At 44.3% G+C, this 24,642-nt stretch overlaps 1 protein-coding gene across 5 annotated transcripts in view; it reads left to right on the forward strand.

Annotated features, from left to right (window-relative positions):
• SORBS1 (sorbin and SH3 domain containing 1) overlaps positions 1 to 24,642 on the forward strand; it is a 208,282-nt gene that overhangs the window by 52,018 nt on the left and 131,622 nt on the right. For 4 of the 5 annotated variants that reach the window (XM_074373867.1, XM_074373873.1, XM_074373869.1 and 1 more), the window contains exon 2: positions 4,910 to 4,997. The exons of the other annotated variant lie outside the window; for it this stretch is intronic. The gene's annotated coding sequence lies outside the window, so the exon portion shown is untranslated. The remainder of the gene's footprint in view (positions 1 to 4,909; positions 4,998 to 24,642) is intronic. 5 annotated transcript variants of the gene reach the window in all.

Consider the following 24,642-nt stretch of genomic DNA (forward strand, 5'->3'; position numbering starts at 1 on the left):
TTTGCTCTGGGAAATGGGGAAGTGCTTTTCAACATCAAAAACAGAGTTCATTTTGCATGTTAGAAAGTCATCTTAAATAATGAAAGCAGTGTGATTTAAAAAAAGAAATCCGCTGTACAGAAAGGAAAGGGAATTACTCTGCTTTGTTTCCTTCCTGAGTTGGTCAGCCTCAAGCTCTGTTGGGGATTGATTGTTCTCCCCTGGACTGTCTGGGCTTGTTGATGGAGGAGTTGGAATTTGTGGAGGGAGGAGAGTCTCCCTTGAGCTCAGGAAGAAAGTTGGACCTTGGATTCAGAACAAGGAGAAGAGGGGCCAAGTCTGAGAGGGGGGTAGGTAAGGTTGAGTTTCCTCTGGTGACATCCCTGTGTGCCGGGCTTTGGAGAGGGATGTGGAGGGGGCAGAGCCAGGAGCTAGGTGAGTGGCGTGGGCAGGATGCATCAGGGTTGTGTAGCTAAGGTAGAATTAGGGCACACACCAAGTAGCAGGGGTTGGGGCGGTGTGGGGAGACCAGAATGCCAGGCAATGGTCAGGGTCCCACAGGTTTATAGGAGTTGAAGGGTGATAGGAAGCAGCCCTGGCATCAAGCAGGCCCAGCAATTTGAAGCAGTGTTGTGTCATGCCTCATAACTAGAATTATGATTAGATTCGTGGTGGGACAGAAACCAGGCCCTACTGTCACTGTCACTCTAAGCAGAGAGCAGGTGCTTTGAGCATCAGGTTGAGGATTAGGGTCAGATCCTGGTTAGGGTCCACTAGGACCCTCTGGTTGCATATCTTGACTTTCATCTTCTCTCCTCATCGTCTGGTAAACTTTTCCATGGTGACTTTGGCCTTTGCATGTGAAGTTGACCTTGAGAATCCAACTGGATTAATGCTTTACCAATGCTAGACTTGCCTTCTGAGCAGGGTCCTTCCTAGTCCACTAAATTAGTGGAAATTAGTGGACTAATTAGTAGATTCCAGAGGCCAGTGGCAAGACTGAGCAGTTAGGGAATGGGTTGGCTTGGTCATCTTTTAGCTGAAAGTCATGAAATTTGGGGTATATTTTCAAGGAACCTACAGGATTTGAAGATACTACATTGGGATACAGCGATTGGCTAAAAGAGTTTAAACAACAACAAAAAGACAAATGTGGAAATTGGTCCTTGTCCATACATAAGTTAGTGGAGAAAACAATGTAAAAGTAAGTAATTTGTGCTCTGAAGGAGGGATACGTGGTAGTCATGAGAACATGTAATCCTAGAGGCTCCCATAGGTCCAGAGCTGGTTAGTAGGAATGATGTTTAGTACAAATGAAGGTGGCCAAGGTGACTTTCACAGCATCCAGGATTGTTCTGCATTCTTGAGATGAGTCAGAGATGAGGTTATAGATAAGGGAGGTCATGGTTCAGGGTGTTTGGCAGGGCCTTGAGCAGCTCTTGTGACTTACTTTGAAGGGTTGGGTCAGAGACAGGTCTTATTTTAGGCATGGATACAATAGTATTGCAAGAAATAATGGATTGCCTAAGAATTAGGGGTCACCAGAAGGGACAAATACGAATCTTAACCCTAGACTTCCTGCCCTATCCGTGCTCTTCCAGTTCTGCAGTACAGCTGAAGTGGAGGACCCTTAGGTTGAAGGGGTTGCTTGAGTGTCTCCTTGTTCTGATGAAGGATACTGTGGATTGCTGCTGGGCATTGCCATCAGGAAGGCTGACCTTGATCAGTGGTGGGTTTCTCTGATGCTGGGCTGTCTGAAGGTCACCTAGTAGCATCTGGTGATGTCAGGGAAGAGATCTCTCTAGGCTGGTCCATTCAGGGAACTGACTTACTCCAATCTGTCATACTTGAGATACACAACATTTACTTTGCCATTCTTGGCTTGAGGTTGCTCAGGTCATTCCTTGACCACAAGTGGAAATCTGGGAAGAGAAGTGCTCAGCTGGCTTGGCAGGTTTCCAGGAGTTGCATTGATTTGCAGTGTCCAGATCTTAGATGGACAGTAAGGACCTGATCAGAGTGCTGTGTGCCTTGGGGCTATTCCTCGAAGGCCACCTTGGTGACTGGATGCTCCCAGACCCTTTGCTCTGCCAGAGTGAGCCTACACAGGTATGCAAGGGCTCAGATCTGCTGAGACCAGACATCTCCAGTAGATCATCTGGAGGCCTGGCATTGGGTCATAGTGAACAGGGACTGAGGCAGAGAGGGACGCCTGCTCCACTTGCCAGTTGCCCTCCTGGCTGATGGCATTCTGTTTTTATTCAAAATAAAATGGACTTAATTGATGGTTGTCACAATGTGATGTTGGGGGTGGGTAAACATACTAAGTATGTGCAAATCCTCCAAAGCCTGGATCCTGGAATTTTGCCTGAAAGATGCTGAACTAATGACCTCAAGGAGACTGTTCTGGAGGATGAAGGATTGTTCTGGAAGAGGATGAAAGCTCCCCTTCTCCAAATGAGTATGAGAGTCTGGACATCAGAATCACCTAATTCCCGGGCCTCCAAACCAGAGATTCTGATTTAATAGGTCTGAGGCCCAAGAAACTTCAGTTTTCCAGGATCATGCTAATTTTCAGCCAGATGTGGAAGCCAGACTTGGAAACAGTTACAGTTCCAGGGCAGCTCTACCCACTCTGACGTGAAGTTTGCCTCCTTGTTTCCTTGTAGGGACCTTGAGCCTGAACGCTAACCATGGCCACGTATGTGGTCTTCTCTTTATGCCCCTTTCCCAGAGCTTGTCTTTTGTGGGTGCTGCCCCCCAGCTTTGCCTCAGCCTGGATCAGAGCTGGCTGCTCATCCCTTTCTTGTCCATGAAGGAGAGGGGAACCCCACCTGGGCATTTTGATGGGCTGGTATCCTGGGGCACTTTCTCACAACATTTCTGCCTGAGGTTTGATTGCATAGTTGATTCTGACTGTATGAATCTAGCACCCGAGGTGGAGACAGAGCCAGGTGCAGGGAGAAATCTGTTTACTGTCTTTTCATACATTGTGGAAGTACTGGAAATACTGAAAGTCTGTGTTTCTACGCCCATGTTTCTTGGGCCCTGCAGACTCTGGGACAGCATTGGTTGCCCTGAGGGAGTCGCAGGTGGACGTTGCCAGGCAGCAGGACTGAGTTGGTGGCATTCTTAGTATGGGCACTCGACAAGGTACACTTCCGAGACTGCACGTGTAGGGCTGTGCCTCAAGTCTCAGTAGATGCTGGGTCAGGGGGCATAAGGCAGGGATTTTTAAGAGGTAATACAGGATCTGGACAAAACCAAATTGGAGGGGCTGTTCTTATTTTTTTTGCTTTTACCCATGTTGTCCCATTGCCTGTAGTTCTCACCTTCCCTCTGGTTGCCCCCTGCCTGCTCCACCCCAGTCCCTGCTTTAGGCTTTCCTCAGGCTCCTGTCCAGGGTGGGAGGCATCTCTTACCACTAGGAGCCCCTGCTCAGTGCTGCTGTAGCACCCGTGGCTACCCAGCTCTGGGTTTCCCCGGAGTTTTAGAGTTGAACGTCTGGATCTTTTACCCAGACGGAGCCACGTAGGGGCAAGGACTGGGTCCTTTCATCTTAGTGTATCCATCACCTTGCACAGTGCCTGACGTGTAATAGTTCAGTAAATATCTGCTGAGTGAATGAATCAATACATTCTTTGAGAGGGTGATATAAATAACTCCCTCCACGACCTTATAGTTGAACATTGTTCATTTATTACAGTGCTAGTGTCTGTTCATAAGCTTATTTATAGCCTCGTATTGAGGATGCATATTAAGGGAGATTTTTTAGCATAAGGAGTATTTCAGACATTTTGGAACATTAACTGAGCACTTTTGAAGTAGCAGATTCATGGTATTTGTGAAAACTTTTTGTACTTAAAGCAGCAAAATTATTGAAAATGTCACATTAGGAAAGAAGCCCTTAGGGAACCTGATGTAACGTACTCTTCTTTGGCAAATGAAGGTACAGCAAACATTTTAGTAGAACAGGTTGGATACTTCAACTGTATTTCCTTGAATTGAAGATTAGCTTTCAGAAAAGCGCACACATACACGTGTGTGTGTGTGTATATATATATCAAATTTGCTTTTTGCTTTGTAATATGAGACTAGTGTGCAATGGGGCATAGTGAGAGGGACCTGTACTGGACGTAGGTTCTAGGGCAGAGCCAGTTCTAACTGTAGGACTGGGCAAGTCAGTCTCCTGCTTTCACTTGTATAAAGCAAGTCTTATTCAGGGGTTGCAGGAGTGAGGTTACTAATTTAAGTTGCTATACGTGCTGTCTTTTTTTTTTCTCTTAGAACTCAGCCCTTATTTTGTGTTCTCACTTTTGTTAGAGTCATAGGTAGAAGGGAAGATTTCTGTGCCACACACAACAATAATGCAAGGACAGTGATAACTACACCTTTTCTCTGTATTGAGACGATAGGGAGAGGTGGGGACTGTGGCATATTGGAATAGCCAAGCCTGTGTATGAAGGGCAGCTGCTGCTTAGCACCACTGATCATTTTTAAGACATAAACATGGACCATGTTGGCAGAGCCTCTTTTTTTTTTTTTTTTTTAAGAGAAGCCAGAATTCTGGGATTTTATGTGACATCTCTGATTTTTAAGGTTCGGCTCAAATTTCCTAAACATATCCTGCAGATTAATGCAATGCCTCTATAGAATAGATGTGACCCCCTAGGCGTCTGTTATAGATGATCTCTGAAGCCGCTTTCTGCCTAAGATCCATTGATTCTAATGGGGACAATTTCAGCCCATGAACTAAAGATTCTCCTTCTGCTAAGGAAGTCAGGGTAGGAAGGAAGTGGGGCTGCAAGAAGAGGATGGAGGCTTTGAGTCTAAACAGGGTGTCTGGCAAATGGTATTTGGATGGCCTCTTTGGAGAGAGGCCATGGGGTGCCTGATTCACAGCAGATGTTTTGTGTGTTTGTCATTGCAGGAGTGGAATTTGTTGGAGGAGTTTGTGAAACCTTCTCTCTGCCCAGAGCTCCAGGACCAATGCATCTTTCCACCACCTTAAACCACTGGTGAATATGTGTGTCTTTTTGTTTGCTGCTGCTGCAGTGAAGGGATGTATTTTCAGTGGAGTGTAAAATGTGATTTTCAGGGACCTACACTATCCTTTCTATTACAGAAGGAAGGACACTGGCACAGGCATAGGCATATCTGGGTTCTGGCAGCTACTTGGTTCTGCCATTTCTTGTGGGATCTCAGGTGCGTTGTTTGACCATCCTGGGCCCCCAGACAGAGAAATGAATCCTGCCCTGCTGAAAGATGATAGATGTGAGAATGCTTCCAAGGAATAAAGTGCTGAGCAAATACAGAGTAATCCTATTTGGCTCTGAGATGCAGAGCTGGGCTGTTCTATGTGAACAAATGAAGATGTGAACGTCTATGTTGGAAACATGGATTTTCACATACCTCCTATTTTGAGTCCTCCAAAATGGTTCTTCAAGAGATTTGCATTTTCACTTTTTTTCCTTCCTACCAGTGCAACTGCCATTTTTTAAAAGAAAGGTAAATTAACTACCTTTCACAATTACCTTCATTTTTATGTGAGATCAGATAATTTCACAATTAACAAATGTTCTTCTTTTTTCCAAAAGAAACTTAATTACACATCACAGCAGGTAAATGTCTTGCATCTGTGGCAGTTGAAAGAGGCGAAACTATGGCCTTAACCACAGTGTGTTCCAGTGCGGAGGGCGCTCTGAGGCATACTGGCTAGTGGATGGTGGTAGTCTCCCGTGAGCTCCTGTGGGGAAGGACCATAAGCTGGGAGGTCGTGAGACCTGTGCATCTTGATTCCAGTCACTCTTTGTTGAGACAAGCTGGCCTGTTTGCTGCTGCCTGCCTGGTCAGCTCCCACCATGTGGGCCAGGTGTTCTTATGACCCAGTGGGACACTGCCTAGTGGTGTGGCCACCTGGGGAGCTTGCAGTGGGCTAGGGTGGGACAAAGGAGGGGCAGGCAGTCAGGCCCAGGATTAGGGACCCAGCTCTGGCATGGGAGGTTGACTGTCCCCATTGCTGTGTCTAAAGGGATTCGGACATTCTGGGTCCCTTAACTGAGTCCCATCTGTTAGGAAGAGCTCTGTGGTAGGAGTTCTCAGGAAAGCAGATGGTCTCAGATGGGTGGGACACTTTAGCCATTCGGCAAATGTGTATTAATGCCCACTCCGGGCCAAGGTGCTGCTCTGGGCACTGAGGACTCGGTTACAGACTGAAGCTTAGATTCAAGTGGGGTGACAAGCAAAATGTGACCTCCACAAGGGCAGAGATCTTTGTTTATCTTCTTCACTGCTATGTTCCTGGCTCCTAGAAGAGCACCTTGCACATAAACGTGGTGGGTCTCACTAAATACTCTTTTATGAATGAAGGAAATAGCTAAATAGAGAATATAATTTCAGATAGTAGTAAATGTGAAGGACTCTTTTTGAAAAGGGTCAGATAAACTTTGTGTGAAAGAGGTTGGAGGGTGGATTTTGTGCAGAGATCTGAATGAAGTGATGGGATCTGGGGAGAAGGGTTTAGGCAGAGGGAATAGCAAGCAAAAAGCAAGGCCTTTGATGGAGGCTGAGCTTGGCATGGTAGAGGAACAGGAAGGTGGCCAGTGTGGCTGGCCTTGAGCTGGGGGTAGTTGTGGGGAGGGAGTGATATGAAATGAGATCAGTGGTAGGTGGGAGCCAGATCTTTTAGGCCTGATAAGGAGTTGGATACCATTCGAGAAGTTTGAGTAGAATAGTGATGTGATCTTCTTTGTGCCTTAAATGTATTTCTGAGTCCTGAATGGAGAATAGACTTTGGAGGCAAGAATAGAATCAGTGTGACCTGCAGGAGGCCCTTCAGTGGTGCAGGCAAGGGATAAGGGAGCAGCTTGGACTAGCATGGTGGCTGTAGAATGACATGTACTCATCAAGCTCAGGGTATATTTTGAAGGTAGAGCCGGCTGGATTGGGGGTGTGTTGTGAGCAAAAAAAAGAAAAGTCAAGAATGAGTCCAGTGTTTTTGGCTGAGTGAATGGCATTGTTTATTGAAATGGGGAGCAAAGAGAAAGGTTTGGGGGGATCCTGAGTGTTCTGTTTGTGCATATGAAGTTTGAGATGCCCATTTGATATTCTCATTAAAGATTTAGAGTTGGCTGGGGCTGAAAATGGTACTTTTGAGAGTCATCAGCACGTAGATGGTATTTGAAGCTCCAAGACTACATGAGATCACTTAAGGCGAAAAAGGAGGGACAGGTGGGATTAGGACAAAGAAAAGAAAGGTAAACTGGATTTTCCATGTAAAACCCCTACTAAAGAAGTAAATGAAGACACACGCTAATGAATATGGAATATTTCATGTAATGCAGTATAAATTATTCAAATGAGATAATGATATAAAAGTAGTAATAAAGCCTCACCTTATGTAAAAAAGAAAATCAAAATACTCTGACTCCCCCAAATCAAGAAAATTCGTTTTAGAATTGCATGATTTAAAATGTGACCAGCTGAGTGAATTATCATCTGCATTTATGCAGTTGGCACATGGCTGTCTTTGGCTGGCAAGCAGAAGGATCCAGCATCCTTTGCCAATAACAGCCTATAAACTACACTGTTCTTTATGTGCACTAGAATGTCTACAAGCCATTTTGATGAAGTTTAATTCACTGTTAATACACTTGAGATTTTTTTTCAACCTATAATCATGTCGTCCAAAAGTTCATTAAATGAAGGTTCACTAAGTGAAGAACAATGCCTGAAAATCAGTAATTTTTCAGTGACAGTTGTGATATAATTTTCTGAAAAGACCAAACAGGCACCATGATTTGCAGGACCACAATTTAGGAAACATTTAGGATATCTTTGAAATACCAAGGATAAATGCTGCAAGGTAATAAAGCAGCAGATACAGACAGTGATGGTTGTAGTAGACATGTGTGTTTCAGGACCACCCATACCCCTTAACTGTCATCAACTGATATGAGAAAATCAGTTTGAACATACATTTTCATCTGTTTGTTGGCTTCTGGCACAAAATACAGCTCCTCTGTATTGATTTTGTCCACTTTCCAGAGAAATTGCCCCACTGAGCTTCCTGCATATTCTCTGAGTGCCTTGGTTTTTGCATTTTCAGGTTACCTGGTAAGTTTCTTTAGTCTGGTTATCTCTGGCCCCATAGACACTTTTGCCTCCTCCCGACAGTAGCAACTCAAAGCCCTCCCTCTCGCTGGGCTTTAGGACCCACTGTCTCTGACTGCCCTAACTCTCCAGAGGCTTTTGAATATCCTCAGGATTCTCTGCTTTGAAAAATGTTTCCACTTCTTCTCCAGGCTTGGTTTTTTAAGGCTTTTTGTGGGTATGACAGAAGAATGAGAAACCAGTGCAGCTGTTGAGGGCAATGTGATAAGCAGCATTCTAAAATGTGTTGTTTCAAATTGCTTGGGCAACGGGCAGCCTCAGCTCTGCTTTTTGTATATCTCAAGACCCTTGTGTTTCAGTGAAAATAGTCTCAGTGAGACTTCTGGGGCACCTAATCTCTGGAAAATGAGCACTGATTGTATAGCATTCTGTATCTTTCACCATTGGCTTAGGGCAAAATGAAGGTTTCAGTGGAATGTTATTCATGACGATTGACACCAACCCTGGTTTTCATTTGTCATCTTTTCTCAGAGTGGAACCTAAATAAAATGAAAAAGACTGAAACTGACTGACAGTCATAGCGGGGAGGATTTCTCTTTCCTGTTTCCTTTTTAGTAAGTGATGTCAGGAATGAGGGAAAAAAAAAAAAGAGATGATACCTTTCCCTGCCCCTGGAGCCTTAAGAGTGGTGGGTCATTTTTTAAAAAAATGATGGTATCTGCCTTAAGTTAAAAAAAAAAAAAATCCAGGTATGCAGATAGTGCTTCATTGCTTGTGTGCATGTGGACCATCTCAAGAGGAGCTGCTAGAGATGAGGGCAGTGGAATAGGAAGGAAACTTTTCATTCTATACCCTTTTGTACTTCTAAATTTGTTGGTATCCTGTTTATGCATTACCTTTTAAAAGTATAACCATATCCCTTTTAGGCTTAATAAATGATCTAGAAAAATGTAAAGCTCCTTCACTACTTGATTTTATCAGTGTTCTTGCTCAATGTATATGTTGACCAAGATCATTGCCCATCACTGTCTGTTGCCTTTATTTGTCCTGAGGCCTCATGTTGATCAATTTGGGACTAAGCTTTGGGAAGAAATTTTCCTTTACTCTTCTAGGTTCTTCTGGCTGGTCTAAGAATTAAATTGATGTGAGACAGATTAACAGGAGAAAACCAAACAAAAGCTTACTAATGTGTACATGGGAGAGACCCAGGAAAACTGAGTAACTCCTCCAAATGGCCAAAGCCCTCACTTTAAATACCATCCTCAGCTAAAGACAAAAAGAGGGTGAGAGTCAGTTATGGGAGGTGACCTGGAAAAGCTCTGTTAGCTTGGGTAGAGCTGTTATGCAGATTAGTCATTGCCTTCTCCACTGATAAGAGTTTCTAGGGATCTGATCATCCTCCTCTTCCTGTCACAGCTAGGGAGATTTCCCTTATAGATGTGTTTCTTATAAAAAGGTAGCTCCTCTTTGGTTTTCAAGAGTTTTTCTCATATCTGCTGTTTCAGAAACTGTAACCAGCTCAAGATAATTATATGCCAAGGGACATGTTTTGGGGTGGCAAATTCTGTTCCCTACCACTTCTTTAACTTGAGTTTCAAATTTTTGTGTGTTAGGGGTATGGCAGTCAGGTCAATTTCATTCCTCCCTCCCTTCTTTCAAAAAGAATTTAAGGCTGTTTCTGGCCAGTATTTTATTCAGCTACTTTAGACAAATGTGGATTCAGAATGGGGTATAGTTGCCATGAGTTGAGCCACAAATTATGTTCGTTTTAGCCGGACATCTCCCTGCTGCCCTTTAGAGCAAAGTCTTATGCGTTTGTGGAGCAGAACGTGGGATCTGGAATGAGTTGTTCTTGATAGTTCCTAACCCCAGAGTTAAGTCAAATTAAAATAATTGTCCCAGACTCATTTTCCTTGTCTTAATCTCAGCTACTGTGAGAAAACATTCAAAATGGAACTTGCATAAATTGTGACTCTGAAAGTGAAGGCTAGAATTCAGCGCCTGCAACCGATGGTACTAATCACCACGCTGTCTGGAGTATGTGCTGTTTGGGAGGCAGTTTCTGCAGGTGTCATTGTCCAAAAGCAGGCTGCCATATTGGTTTGTGTTACCAGAGGTTCATAAAGTTGCTTTCTGGCCAGTGTTTTTTGTCCTACAAAGATATGATAACCCATTTTGTGTAGCACTAACATTTCTTGGATTTGATGTTTCCCTAGGAGATTTACACATTTGATTTTGTACTTTTAAAACAAATAGGAAGTTAGACACATTTGCCAGCCAAACACAAGTAAGAACAAGATAGTTTCTCCTTTTCTATCTAGTGACTACAAATAGAGTGAGATACAGTTTTTGACTTTCCTTGTTTTCCCCCCTGGTTTGGAGAAGTAAATGTTAGCTTGTGCTTGAGGATGCCACTAAAACAAGGTGATCAACATCATCTCCAGTGATTACTAAATGTCATGGGAAGGAACATTCTGATTGTTCCACTGACTGATTTAGACAAGGCACCACCTGATACCTACTTCACAGCAGTGCCCTCATCCTGCAGTCTCCATATCAACGTAGAGATGACTCACTGTTTTCCTCACTCAGAGAGATTTTCTCTGGTCTGCTGATTACGGCAGTGATTAAATAAAACATGGTTCCTGCAGGGGTATGCTTGAAAAAACAACTGTGTTAATTGTGCTTGAACTCGGACAACTGAACTTCCACTGTTGTGATCAGATATTGGTTCTCAGGTGCTTTTTTGGGGGCGGGGATGGGGCGAGGAAAGAGTCAAAAAAACCCTCTTAGGTGTGCATATGCAACCTACATAACTGGCAGAGAGAATACTTTTACATTTTCAGGAGGTGGCATTCCCTCACCTAATTATCATGCCTTCTAACTTAGTCACACAAACCATTAGCATGCCATTCTAAAAGTCTGGATAGTTCTCTGTGGCATTTCTGATTAGACAGAGAAAGTTTAGGGAAAATTGTATGTTCCAGGCAGCATAACTTCAATGAAATTTGCAACTTCTGGAATTGTCCCCACGTGGACTCAAAAGCTGGATGAATTGCTATTGTTTTCATTAAAAAGGATGTTAGAAGTACCTTTATCCTTTTTGCTTTGTAACAGCTAATTTTTTTTCCCTCAAATTCATGTATTTCTCCTTCCTTCCTCCCCCGGCCAAAAGAAAAATTATTATAGGGGAGTATAGGTTAAAAAAGAGTATATCTATTAAAAAGTATATAGAGGTCAAACTTCATTTTCTAACAAATTTGTGTTTCTAGATGTTGAATTTATTCCTTGAATTAATCTTGTTTATAGCATCTTGTCCTTCAAACTAGTTGCCCATAAAACACTAGTGTTTTTAAAGTTTTTGGAGTAAATGGCCAGAATTTTCAACGTCAGGAAGTTTCACATGATTTGATTTCTTGAGTATTAGACTGTCTAACAGGGCTGGGCCATATTCTTGCATGGAGCAGCATGGGCTAGGGTGGAACAGCCTTTGTGCCATCATGTCGGGGCATAAGTCCCAGTTTGCTGTAGTCCCCACACCATCACTTGTTAACAGATTGGCCCTTTTGGACCATTGGTTTTGTAGCCCCTGACTTTCAGTGTCAGTTTAAAATCTTTGACGAATCAAGGGATCTTGAGGTTCAACAGAACATCATTTTGGTATCCCCTTTTTTAAATAATGGAAATTAAATTTTAATGATAGGGAGAAAAATAGTTGGCTGTGGAGTGAAACATATGTCTGTTGCCTTAAAGACATTTGTACATTTTTAAACAAGAGGGGGAAAGAAGGAAAGAAAGCAGTAATGTAATTTTTTTTTTTAGTATTCTCTGCAGATATCAAATCATTATATTAGTTTTGAAACATATTGTGTACTCTGTATAATGTGGTTTGCTTGTAAAATTACCATGTTGGGAACATTTATACAAATCTACTAATTACATTTGCCCTTAAATAGTTCCAGTTTTCTTTTTTTCCTTTCAAATAGAACTGAACTACTGAACTTGAAGGAACCTGAATGTTTCTTAGTTTTCCTTTTTACAGTAAGCAGACAAAAGTATAAAACTGAATGACAGAAATCACTGATGTTTTAGTGAAACAGTTGTTAATTTTTTGGGCCCTGGTACCTTCCAAAGTGTTCAGTAGATTATAGGAAAGGAACTTCATGTAAACAAAAGCCAAAAAACCATCCTGAAACTTTAATAACCATGTGAATTTAAATCATTCCCATTTTACAGGCTATTTGTGATCAGATTCTTTCTAATAATACACTTTTCCTCTTAAAACCATTCCTGTAAACTTCCAAAAACTAAATAGCAGCCAGAATGGAGGTAGCATCTTGGATCGCTTGGTTTGCGGGTGAGAGCTCACCGTAGACCTCAGTATGCTGGGCAGGCCGAGGAGGATGAGAGGTGGGAACCCTCACCCTGGCCACCTGGTGGGCCCTGACTTGCCACATACCCTGGGACCACCTACCCTCCCTGGGCTTTTGGTTCAGTAGCAGGTCCAGGAACAGTTTCTGTACCATCTCTTAGCCGATATGAATCAGAATTGTTGACCAGAACAAAGAATAAACTAAATGACAGGCAGAGAGGTGTTAGCAGAGTAAACAGTACACGTAGTAGGACGTGCTCAGCCTAGGACAGTGCCCCGAGGCCGCTCCGGTGTTCTGTGCTGGGGCTGTGTCAGCAGTTGGCTGGGTGTGTGTTGTGCTGCTTTCTGTTGGCCAAGAGCCTGTGACGGCACCGAGGGCGTGGAAGAGTCACTAACTGCACACACAGTCCTGTGTAAGATACTATGCAATATATGATACCTATTGACTATACATTTTATAGTAAATATATTGTGGTTTTGGGAAATTTATTTCAGAAATAAATGGCACAGTAATGACTCAGTGCTGCATGGATTGGCATTAAATGGACTGTGTGTCTAAGAACAACGCAGGGACCAGAGAAGAGGTCCGTGAAGGCCTTGCCGTTGTTACAGAAAGGATCTTTTCAGCAGCGTTCTAGGCTGCATTCTTGGTTCACGTGCCTGAAGATACTATGTATTATTTGCACCTCAACAGCAAAGATCCGTGTGCTCGTTCATTCAGGCAGCGGTTGTGGGTAGCTGATAACATCAGCATCACGCCTTTTGGCCTGTGGGGTACATCCGTATACCTTGTCCACTTGGGTGCATGTTTCAGAGCCCAGGCAGGTGCATGGGCTCCAGCCTACATGGGTGGTTGAGTGTGGTATGTTTTCACTTCCTTTTGTACTTGGGAGCACAGTGTGACCTGGGCTGTGTGGGAAGGAGCTTGAGACAGGTGGGCCGAAGGATTGCTCCGGGAGCAATGCTGGGACGGTCATTCCCAAGAACAGAGGAGGTGGGAGTCGTCTACAGGGCATGAGTTGGGGGAGTGGGGTGATGCGGCTGTGGCTCAGAGGAAGATGGAAACTATTTGGAACAGCTGCTGTGGTGGGCTGGGCATGGGGGGCTGAGCTGAAGTTGAAAGCGAGGCCCGCTGAGTGACAGGGAGAAAGCCAGTGTGTGAAGCAGGTGTGGCTTGACTGTGTGACTTGTGGCCAAAATGACAGGCTGGGGGGCGGGGCTGGAGGGTTGCCTGGTGGTTCACCTGGCGTTGGCATACTTGGACCCTGAGAGTGTGGCTATATAGGGGGCTGTTAAGGTGAACAGCAGGGGACCGTGGTGGAAGGGCCGGGGGCTTCCAGCTCTCCTTAACGTGGCTCCTAAGGCCCTTTCTCTCTGAACAGCCCCCCTACCCCGTGCGCATGCCCTATTGGGCCAGTCCTGTGTCCCTTTGTACATATTATTCCTTCTGCCCCTTCCTTTGGCCTAATTACCTACTTCAAGCACTGGCCTAGGCGTCACTTCTGGAAAGCTGTTCCTGGTCGCCCTCTGTTCTATTCTCTTCTGGGTCAGCTGACCCTTCGCCCTATCCTCCTGTCTCTCCCTCTGTACTGTAGAAGCTTGTTTCCGGGCTGCTGGCATTTGTGGGTTGGAAGATTCCTTGAGTGCAAGTGTTCTAGCACCCCGCAGAGCACTGACATAAAGGTGTTCAGTAGAAGGGGGCATAACTGCCTTGTTGCGGTGTTTAGTAGCATAACAGAGTGTTAGAACTGAAAGAAAACTATGAGGGCAGCTAGTCCAACTCATCCATTTCATAGCTCAGAGAACTGAAACTCAGAGAGGTTGAGTCCCTGACCTGATGGCACACAGCTTCACTCAAGGCAGAGCTGGGACTCCGAGTCACCTCTAACTCCAAAAGCCATGCTCTTTCCACTGTACCACAGTAACCTACAAAGTGTCTGTGGATGACTTTTAAGTGTGTAAAGATGACAAGCCTCTGCCTCTGCTTAGCGCCTGGTTCCAGGCTCATGTCACTATTCATAGCAGAATGTTATCTCATGCTTCTTGTGGAGAGGAAGACCGTGTCCTGACAGCGCTTTTCCTCTGCGTGGTGCCAGGTTTACAACAGCTCTTACCTCACTGCTTCCCTTTCCCTTTCCGGGTTTGTCCTGGTTTATCTTCAGTTAGGGATAAGCAGCAGCAACTGTTTCTAAGTAAATAGAGGAATTGCAGATTCAGAACTTGTGGTTTCAAACACTCAGTGCTTTTTGCTTCAGCCTGTCCCCTCCTGGCTGCTGTCACTGCTACTCCTGTCTCCAAATTGCCCTGATTTAGCATGTGTTAGAGACTAATAGTGCATGATGGAAGTTTCCTTCCTGGAGCAGCAGAAGAACTGACAGGGCCCTGGAAAAGGGAAGCCTCAGAAGAGAGAAAGTGGACACTTATCTGAACCATTTTGTATCATTAAAAACCTGTAAGGGGGAGGGTATAGCTCAGTGGTCGAGCACATGCATAGCATGCACAAGGTCCTGGTTTCAATCTCTAGTATCTCCATTAAATTAATTAGTTAATTAATTAAAATTTTAAAACATTAAAAAAAAAGTAATCTCTTGGTTTTTTAGACCCATCCCTGGAGTGTGGGATACAAGGTGAGGTGTCTAGAAATGTTTGTTTGTTTATTTTCTATCTCTAAAACTTACCTCTGAGTTTTTGGACGGTATTTGAGATTTAGAATGTTCAGTTTAGAGTTAAGTCTCAGCGTGACAAAGGGTGGGGTGTAGCTTGTTCCCTTACCACCTGTTCACAGATGATGCAGCTTTGTGAGGTTGGTCCCAGTTCACTGCGGATCATCTGAACTCTCTACCCCTCACCCTTGGTCCAGAGTACTTCAGGGTCAGTTCTAGGACTGGAAGGTCCACTCATCATTCACAGGGGATGAGGGGTGACTGGTGTGAACCTTTTGGTTCCTCTGTTAAATAACCAAATAGTACGTGATGGGAAAAAAAAAATACGCATGTTGGAAATACTTTGGAGACCAGGGTATTTGAATTCTTCATGACTTTAGGGAACTGTGCAGCACTGCTTCCCTTAGGCATCTCCATACCCACCCCTCGCCTTTTAACAGTAAGAACTAGATGATGTCCAGTGACCCCTTTAGCTCAGAAGTCCTATGACTTGGGACAAGCCCAGTGTCTTTGGTCTGAGGGGTCCCTGAAGCCACCTTAGACCTTCTTGGCTCCCAGCCACTTTGGAGTCTGTTTCTGATTCTCTCTGGGCTGGTCTTGAGTACCAGGTACTGAACTGGAAGTACATCAGCCAAGGATTTGGACTACATCAGAAGTATTTTGATTTGCTGTATTCTCTGCTTGGCATCTACTCATTTCCTTCAGGGACGTCCTCTTCCTTGGAATAAATAACTCCAAATATGTTTGTCTGACTGAGCTAAGAAAGCATTCCAACCAGGCATTTCCAATCAGGGATCTTGGGTTGTTAGTCAGAGGTCACTGGGTGGGAAGGACGTCACCCAGTTTGAAATGCTGGCATCCACTCCTTCCCAACCCACCCCCCACCGGCAGTGGTCCTTATGCTGGCCAGTTTTGAGAGGGACCATCTTGAGACAGAAGCAGCTTTGATGGTAGCAGATGTCAACCAAAAAGTGTTTCTAAGGTGTCAGCATCACGCTGTTGGGCTGTTACCTGAAGGTGTGATCTAAGAGGTGTCCCAAGTGGTGGCCTCTCCTCTGGAAGCTCTCTGAACGAGAAGGGACTCTCTTGGGGTCCCAGAGCTGGGTTGGGATCCCATCCGGAGGCTCTCTGGGGAGCATCAGAAGTCCACACCTGTCTTCTGCTGTCAAGTCTTGACCGTATCAAGAGCAACTGACAACTTTTTTCAATAACCATTTAAGGCTCTTGGTTCACATGAAGTATGTGGTCAACTAAAGTACTGCCCCCACCCCAGTTTCCTCCCGAAAGATGTAGCTTTCACTTGTATTCATCTTACATTACACTCTGTTAGCTTTGAGTCATCTTATAACCTGTGAAGAACTTCTAAAACTCAGTTTTTATCATCCGACAGGGTGGTGGTCCCTTCCTTATTTGTGTCACCTCTAAACACAAGTTGTTGACCAAAATGAAGATGGTGGGCTAAATCCATGTGCCTGCCACCTGGTGGTTCAGTTATCTCTATATAAACCCATCCAATTGATCATGTTTCTTATGTCATATTCACAAGAATATCATGGGACTCGTTAAAGCCTGGCTCACGCGAAGCTACTCTCTACTGAACTATTGATCCAATAAGTCTAATCTGAAAAGGGACTTTGTTAGTTTGGTACTTATTCCCAGTGACCCTGTGTCAGATCTTGGTGATCGCCACCTTTTCCCTAGGTTTTCATTTATTTAATACCCTAGGCTAGAACTTTTCTGGATGTTGATGCCAGGCTGCTTGGTGTAGACTACTTGAACCTTCCTGTAGTGAATTACTTCCTCATCTTTCAACACCATTCCTTTCTTTGAAGTTTCTGAAGGATGACTGACTGTGATTCATCTGTGACACCTGCTCGTACTTTGGGGCTCTGATTCATCTGAGCCTGAAGACCTGACTTGACTCAAAGTGGCAGTGGCTCTGCTTCTAGGTCCACACCTGTCTTCTGCTGTCAGTCGCTCTTACCGGAGGTATCTTATCTTTTCCTGTATGAGGAACCTTCTCTGAGATGGAGGAGTTGACAGAGCATGGGTGAGGAGCCGTTTCTCTGCTGGTGGTAGCATTACACTGGCTTCCCTAAGTAGGCTTTGTTTCTTGCTCTGATCATAGAACAAGAAGCAAAAAAGAAACCAACAAACAAATTAAAAAACAAACAAAAAACTACCCCTGATAATTATTCGCATTTCTCACATGTTTAACTCATCCCAGACGCTAGCCTTCTGGACTTTCTCCTGACACATACTACTGTCCTTTGTTTCGCCTCCATAAGGTCCGTCCTCTTGTGGCCCAGACATGCGTATAGAGCATTCCGCAGCAAGGAGTGCTTTGCATCCATTTAGCGGACTTTTCTAGGGCTTTCCTGGCTCCAGTCCTCCACACCCTTTTGGACCACAGGAGTTTTTCCTCCAAACTCAGATAACCTCTGCCTCCCTGAGTGCCCTTCCGAGAACTTGGCTTCTCATTGTCACGTTTTTCTCTAATTTTAAATTGTGACTGGCTCCCTGGGCTGCCTGGCATAACCAGACAGGGCTGAGTTTGTGATTCAAGACAGGATTCAGCCGTGCTGACCACCCAGAATTTTTATTCCCATCCTGACTCCCTAAGAGACCAGCTCTTCGGAACTCCCACCCAGGGCAGGGCTGGGCTGGGTCCACCAATCCCTCTGCCAGGGTTGAATTCTCAAGGAGCGTCTGGGCCTCTCCCTGAGCTCAGGCTGCCCAGCCCTTTCCTAGAACCGAAGGAAGGGAACAGACCAGGGGTGGGCCAGCAGAGAATCGGGCTGCCTGAGCTTGGAGGCAGGACATTCTGGGAAAGGAACAGGGGAGGAGGTTGTCAAGTTTGCTTCCCGGGAGGACCCCTGGCAGTGGGGCGGTTCTCTTTTCTGGAACCTGGTGTTGGGAGAGTGCTCTCTGAGGCGCCCATCCTATTTTGGGATGAATTAAGTCAAGGAGCAGCTCTATCCTGGTGCCTGGAAGGGCCTCTCATTTCCTCATTTTAGACTTGTTATTCCTACACAGAAAAGTATCTTAACCCCATTATTACAGATTCAGGATCATTAAGACTCAGGCTGGATTGAAATTTATCTCTTTATCGACTATGGAAAAGGATTTACAGGGGAAAAGTCTTGATGAGCGATGCTGATTTAGGGAAAAGCTCTTTAAAAGGGCCCACTTTAGGAATGTCTATTTGCATACAAACAATGAAAGTGCTATTTAAGATGATTCTCACATAGTCATCTTAGTTGTGTGAGGACTGCTGCTTGGCAACACTTCTGGAGTAGAAGTGAGAATACTTGGAAGTAATGAAATATTGCTCCTTCCATCCGTCTAACCAACTGAGACATACTGAGTGCCTTCTATTTGCAAGCACCTGTGCTAGAACCAGGGGGTAGAGGTGGAAGGTCAAGAGTATAAAACCTGGTATCTACCCTCTTGGGTGAACGAGACACTGGGAAAGTCTGGGGAGAACCCGGATGACTTGGTCACCCTGCTTCTGGAGTTGAAAGCTTAGTAGGAATGAGCAGAACACCTGAAATGTTTCACCTGTTAGATGGGCCACACCTGTTCACGTTGTGTTAAAAACTGTCAGCATTCTGCCCTGTAGGGCTTTTTCGCCTCCAGATTGAGAGGTCTAATTCCCTTTTGAAACTATATCCCAACATTTAAGATATTTCTGTTGTCATTTTCATCCCCCTTGGCACCAGCTATCACTGGGCATCTGCTGTGGGCGGGTCTGGGGGCTTTGTGAGCGCTGGTGGGGCTGATTTAGTCTTTCAGCTCCTGGGGAAACTCCACCACCACCTCCTTACCTTTTAAAGAGAGCGTTAGAGCACAGTAGTTGCAGAGTAAATATTTGTGGACTGAAGTTTATTAACTTTGTGGTTAAGAGTCCAGGGTTTGGAGTCACGCAGGCTCGGTTTCAAATCCTGGCTCTCTGCCAGGTGCTGGCTTTATATCCTTGGCTTGCTTGTGACTTAGCCTCTGAGCCTCATTTTCCTCATTTGTGGAATTGCGATTAAATGAAGGTATTCATAAGAATCAGGATGGTAGGCTGCATAGTGTAAGGTAGCCCGCGGTCCGGAGTCAGACTGCCAAGTCTGACCCGCCTCCTACTTTTATAACCTTGAGCAAGTTATTGGGTCTCCCTGGGCCTTAGTTTACTTATCCATAAAACAGGGATGATAATAATAGTACCTGTATCCGAGGGTTGTTAAAAGAATTGTATAGTACCATGTGCCTGACATACAGGGTTTGCTAGATTTTAAAACCTCTAAAACTATTAATTATTTCACCTTGGCTCTTAGAGAATTCCTGAGGTTACACAGGGCAAATGTTATTCCCTGTTTGTTTGTTGCTGTTGTTAAATTTGAGGGGCAAAAAGGAGATTCTGATGGGTTAAAATGGTTTACTGAAGAGAATCTGGCTAGTAAACATTGAAATTGGGGCCAGAACCCGTAGTCTTTGTCATAAAAGAAAATACAGGTACATCTATACACGTTTATCAAGGGCATGTGGGCGTGCGTGAAAATGTTAAGATTGTGATATAATCTGAAGACAAGTGAACAGCAGATGTCCCTCTTCTGCACCTACTGGCCCCGTCAAATGTTGGTGCAAGTGACATTCTCTGTGAAATACACCACTGAGCTTGTACCCTCCAGTTGGGTCCCTGGGACTTACTAAGGTTTCCAGTTTAAACAGCTTTCAGATTCTTACTGCCTTAGTGTTGCCTGATCTCTGGCTGGGCTCCTTTTGGAGATCCTACTGTATTTATATACGTGATTTCAGAGCCCCTTTAAAAGAGCTATTTCATTCAGGAGAAGCCCAGGCTAAATAGGAACACTTCCCCACCCAGTCCCGGCCTTTATATTCGGTGTTGAAACGCTTCATTCTTTGTGAGAAACTTAATTATGAAAGCCTTGTATCAGGGAATGTAAAAATAGCTTTAAAACGCTTGCATCTGCCAATCTCTTGTCACTTAGGCAATATCTTTAGACTGAAATGTTTTCATATCTGTTCACAAACATGGGCACTTCTTAAAACTGCGGCAATGGGGTTAAAACGTAAATACTATCCTATATGAGCAATGCAAGGTGCTTTAATACTTAAGTCCTATTTTTGAGCTCTGGAATTCGGTTCCTTCCTGTTGCCAGCTGAACCTGGGACTGATGTATTAGATGGAAATATATTCCTATCTTCAAACGTGGACAACAGGACATTCTGTCCTCCAAATTTCAGTGTTTGAGTTGGGTGTTGCAGGAAACTTGGCACCCTTTCTTTCTTTACAAAATAGTAAACAGAGATGATGTCGCCTCAGGTTTCATCTGATGGGGCTTAGATGCGATTGCCTCATAAAGGCTGATTCATAGACAAATGTGAGCTAATTATAGTAACTCAAAAATAATGTCCCTGTTTAAATTTGGCCAGGCAAGATGCCTTGCGTGTTTTGTAGGACATGCGAGACTCCGTTTCTTTAGTGGCATGGAGGTGACATGCCCATTCCTATTTTAGCCACACAGTCGTTGTGCTGGGTCATTATCTGTCATCTTTATTTTTTCAGGGATATCTCATGTGCTTTAACACATACCCCATGCCCGAATGCTGAAACAGCTCTTAATACTATCTACACAAGGAATTCTTTCTTGCTCTATGTCCACTGCGTTTTTAAGGAAAAAGTGAGCTGAAGAAAGTGGATGGCTTTTTTCCCTCCTTTTTTTTTTAGTTCTAAGCATTTCAGAATCTCTACTATGAAAAAACGCTGGAAGTGATTCGCTTCTCTCTATGGAATGAATAGAAAATTATCAGACTGTTCGGATCATTTCTATTTGACACACACTTTCTGCTCTGAATTGGGTTAGAAAATATTTCACCATGGTTCTCTTCAGAGAAGTTTTGTTTTGAATTTGCTTTAAATACACAGGTGATATATGGCCATGGTCAGAATTCAAAAATTTAGTAAATAATAAATCTTCCATCTCTCTCATATTCGTGTACCTAGTTCTCTCTTCAGAATCAATTCTGGGCACCAGTTTCTAGTATACTATTGTGGACATCTTCCCTGTATTTATAAATATGTGTATATGTGTATTTTCCCCATACAAAGGACTTCATACTATGGAGTCTTTTGAATTTGGCTTTTCTGTTTAATCAGAAATTCTGTCTAATTAGAAATCATCCCATCTCACGTTTTGAGCTACTTCATGATCTGATAGTTGGGTTGTTTCCGTGGAATAGATGTCATAACACATAAACAACTGCCTGTGAATGGTGGTCAGGCCGTTTTAATCCTTGGCCACTAAAATCATGGAAGAAGGATGACCTTGTACATCTGCTGTGAGATAGGTCACCCGTCTCAGTGGTGAGGAGTGTGAGCTCTGGAGCCCAAAGGCCTGGGTTTAACTCCTATTTTATCCAGTTACTATTGAACTATATGGTCTTGACCAGTTACTTAATCCCTCCATGTCTCATTTCTGAGATAGTGTTTATCTGCTAGGTAGGATGTGAGGATTAAAAACACCAATCTATACGAAGCTTACAGACCAGTGCCAGGTGTGTAGACGAGTCTGTATGTATTCAGTGGTAGTATTTTGCGTGATGTGGAAACACGTGGATCCTATACTTACATCTGTGTGTTTCTGAACCACTCTCTGGCTTTTAGAAGCATAATACAGTTCTTGAGTCTGTGGATTATCTCTCTCCTAAATTTACTGAAATGTCATCCCCCCCCTCCCCATTACTGTGTTGCTTTTGTATAAAATCTTAAAGGAGAAAAGGGAAGACTATTTCAGGCCACTATACTCATAAATCAAACCCCTTCAACGGCATCAAGTGTATTGCCAGCTTTGATAATTTTTAACAAACGGTCCAAACTTTTTTCCCCATACATACCTAATTTAGAACTTTGTGATACTTGAAATATTTTACATTTAGGCAAATACTTAGCTTGTGTATGTATGTGTGTGTGACTCAAATTTATTTAATGTCACCATGTTTTCAATTGTAAATTAAATCTTTTGAAAAAGATTGGAGTGTGTACTTACCCTGATTGAGTTAACTTTGGAAGTTACAGGTTCTTATGTCACGTGTGAATCTTGCATCATCAAAGACCACCACTTGGGGATTTTAGCTTTGGTTTGTCTGAATCCCCATGTTGGTGTTGGCTATCTCTTTGACCTTGCAAGTTGCTGAAGCTTCCAGGGCATTGGTTCCCTTTCTGCAAATGAAGACATCGATCCACTTGTAGGACTTTTTGAGGGTCACAGGGAAGGACTGTATGAAGGACCCAACAGTGCATGGCACAGAGCAGGTGCTCTGACCCCTCAGTTCTTCTCGCCTTCCCCTCCTGCTTCCCACATCCTCAGTGCCCTGAAGGTCACCCCCTCACCTTGAACTCCACTGCTCTTCATTGCCACTCCCCTACTGACTTGCCCTCTGACTTACCAGTGTGCTTTCCCTGCCTTAACTGGGAGGGCAGGTTATGTCTCAGTTATTGTCGTTTGCATCCTACCTTATGTTAACCAAGTTCAGTGGATGCCAGCGAGTGAGGGAGGGAAAAGCAGGCTTGCCGGGTCCCTGCCCCAGTGAGGTCATTACAGTTTGTTTGAAAGCCACAGCATTGCCAGACTGGAGGTAGGGGCCATGGTCAGTTAATGTAGCTCCTGACTTCATCCTAGAGAATGGCTTTTTCACTCTTGATTATTCCTTTGAGGAAATTTGCTACAGCCAGCTCGTGAAACTTACATTCCCAGATAGTCTTTTTTGGAGGGTAGGGATGAAGGGAACGTTGAGAAACTGTTTTCATGTAGTCAGAGCCTCGTTAGAACTGCACTTGTAGGAGGGCTGCTTTGACTCTTTCACACCCACTTCCTAGGAAGGCACGAGCCGGTTGGCTGGTAGATTTAGTAGCCAGCTTTGCTTGGGCCTTGCTTTAATGTCCTACCAGAGGTGGGCACCCAGGCAGGATGAGCAAGGAAATGAAGCTATGGCTGGAAAGTGAGCAGGAAGACCTTTGCTAGATCCTCCAAATCACTTACTTGGAGAGGAGCTCCTCTGTCTTGTGTTAATTGTTTGGCTGTGCATTTTTGCAATAGCAGTCACACCCATATTCAAATGTAAGAACCAGCGTGCTCTCCAAAGACATGCAGGCCAGGTCCCTTCCAGCTACAAAATAATATATGGGTCGTAGGAACCATCGCTGCCACTTGGAAAGCTCTTCCCAATGCTTTTTCACTCAGGCTTTCCTATCCTTTAAGATCTAGCTTAATTCCCCCTGTCTAGTTTTTATAGTTTTCAGTGTGAGCCATTTGACTGGCTGTTGGATAGATCTAGTGTTGTGTGTGGAACTGTTTAGCAGTTACTAACCTTGTGGCCACTGAGGCGTTCTCCCTCATTTACGCCCTGGCTTCCCCACTAGGTCATCACTCTAGGCCGGGGCGCCGTGCAGCCCGTGCACCACGACGGGGAGGGGGTGTGCAGTGCAGGGGGTTTCCAGCAGCAGCAGCACCTGTGAGCTAGTTAGAAATGCACCCTGGCTCCCGGCTCTGCTGAGTTAGAGAGTCTGGGCTGGGACTCAGCAGTCTGCAGTCTAACGAGCGCTCCTGGTGATTCTGCTGGGCCCTGATGTTGGAGAACCTCTGATGCAGTGGGGAAAACAGGGCTTTGGGATCAGACAGGCCTGGGTTTGAAGCCAGCTCTGCCCTTTCCTAATGGACCCACCTTAGGAAAGTGAGTTTTTCTTTCTTCTCTGCCCTTCCAGGCATATTTTGTAGGCATCTGTTCTGTGCTGTGCTGATGGGTGTGCCATAAAGATGAGGGTGGACAAGAGCTTTTGGGGTCAGAGAAGTTAGTGAAATGCTGCTTTAGCAAATTTCAACAGGATTCTTCATGGCAATGCTTCTCAGATGCCTAACCGGCATTGAGGGTCGATGAGGGTCACATGGAAAAACGCTACAAACTAGTTAGATTCTAGAACACCCTTTCTGCTGCATGCGTGCTGACCTCTCTGGCAGTGGTGTTTTGAGAGGTGCTGGTCTAGGTGATCTGTAAGGGCACCTTGAGCCTGGAGATTTTATGGGCCTGCCAGCCAGTGAGAGATCCAGAAACTTCAAATAAAGGGCAAACCAGACATGGTGCCAGAATTTATCATTTGAGTAAACCAGACTTACACAATGACTTGAACATCGAGACAATATGGAAGCAACTAAACATTGAAGAATATCTGGTTATAGGTTTTTTTTTTTAAAGGTGTATTTTTCTTAGAGCATAACTTTATTTTTCTTTCTTTCCTTTGGGTTGGTTGGGGAGGATTAGGTTTGTTTATTTTTTTTAATGAAGGTACTGGGGATTGAACCCAGGACCTTGTGCACGCTAAGTATGTGCTCTACCACTGAGCTATACCCTCACCTTTTGGTTACAGTTTTTAAAGCAGCAAGTTTTTCTTAGGTAGAAAACTGGATACCAGGGAAGAGGTGGCAAAGACGAATTAAGGAAAATGTCACTTAC

Source organism: Camelus bactrianus, chromosome 11, assembly GCF_048773025.1.
Source record: "Camelus bactrianus isolate YW-2024 breed Bactrian camel chromosome 11, ASM4877302v1, whole genome shotgun sequence".
Taxonomy (NCBI): Eukaryota; Metazoa; Chordata; class Mammalia; order Artiodactyla; family Camelidae; genus Camelus; species Camelus bactrianus.